The 1,353-nt window shown below is 45.5% G+C and overlaps 1 non-coding gene across 1 annotated transcript; it reads right to left on the bottom strand.

Moving 5' to 3' along the window:
* Window positions 1-692: 692 nt before the first annotated feature.
* LOC111721978 lies at window positions 693-853 on the bottom strand. Its single transcript, XR_002770953.1, has one exon. It is a non-coding gene; the product is annotated as a U1 spliceosomal RNA (small nuclear RNA).
* Between the last annotated feature and the right edge of the window lie 500 nt (window positions 854-1,353).

Consider the following 1,353-nt stretch of genomic DNA (forward strand, 5'->3'; position numbering starts at 1 on the left):
TTGAGGGCAGACATGAGACCCAAGCAGGACCCGCTCCACAGATTAGCTGTTGTGAAGATTCCCTTTGCTCTGTGGAGAGGATGTGATTCAAACCTGGGGCAGGGAGCCACCACCTTTGCCACAGGCAGCTACCTGCAGATGACGTCCACAGACGAAAGCAAAGCCAAGAGATGGAGAATGCAGAACTGGGTCCTCAAGTCAGTGCTGGACCCAGCTCCACCTGAAACAAACTTTACCTCTGGAGTGGTTGGAAAACCTCTTCACTCTCTCTTCTATCTCTCTCTCTTTATCCAGTTGGAATTGTGCTTTCTTACTTGGTCTGAACCAAATACCTATTATTGTTTTTTAATTTTTTCTTTCTCTCTCTCTCTCTCCTTCCTTCCTTCATTCTTTCTTTCTTCCTTTTTTTGAGTCAGAGTTTCACTTTGTTGCCCTCTGTACAGTGCCTTGGCATCATAGCTCAAAGCAACCTCAAACTCTTGGGCTTAAGCAATTCTCTTGCCTCAGCCTCCCAAGTAGCTGGGACTACAGGTGCCCGTCACAATGCCTGGCTATTTTTTAGACACAAGGTCTTGCTCTCGCTCAGGCTGGTCTTTAACCTGTGAGCTCAGGCAATCCACCCACCTTGGCCTCCCAAGTGCTAGGATTACAGGCATGAGCCACTGTGCCCAGCCTCCTTTTTTGAATTTTCTGAGAGGAGAGCATGAACACAGTCCCCCACCACAAATTATGTAGTTGAGTTTCCCACATTTGGGGAAATCGCAGGGGTCAGCGTGTCCAGAGTGCAATGAGTAACCCTCACCCTGGGAAAACTACCTTTGTGATCACGGTATCTCCCCTACCAGGTAAGTAAACTAAATACCTATTAAAATGATACTTGCTTATTTGTCTGCTGTCCCAGTGACTCATGGAAAAGACAGTGTGACCTTTTCCAATGAGCTACACACTGGTTCTCCAGAGGCCACAATGCCACAATAACTTTTTTTAGTTTACTCCATGAGGCAGAAGGTACAGTTCTGTAAATTAAGTATATACATATGAAACAACGAATCTCCACCATTTGGGATATGACGAAAATATACATGAAAACATACAGCTTGGGAATGACTTGATTATCATCTTAATAATTATTTCAGATGCTTATAGGTGTGTGAGAATCCAGATCCACAAACTCCTGCGTATGGATAATGTCACAAGATTGTATTTTCTTTGATCTGACTTGGCCACCTTCTGCCCCCTGCACTTTAGACCCTGTCCCCAGTGAAGGACATGGGTGTCTTCACTGCTTTCTAGATCCTGAGCCTCTATCTTTCTCTCTGGGGCAACCTGCCTTCTCTCCCACCATGATCCCAT

This window comes from Otolemur garnettii, unplaced genomic scaffold (assembly GCF_000181295.1).
Source record: "Otolemur garnettii isolate 467f Iridium unplaced genomic scaffold, OtoGar3 scaffold00208, whole genome shotgun sequence".
NCBI lineage: Eukaryota > Metazoa > Chordata > Mammalia > Primates > Galagidae > Otolemur > Otolemur garnettii.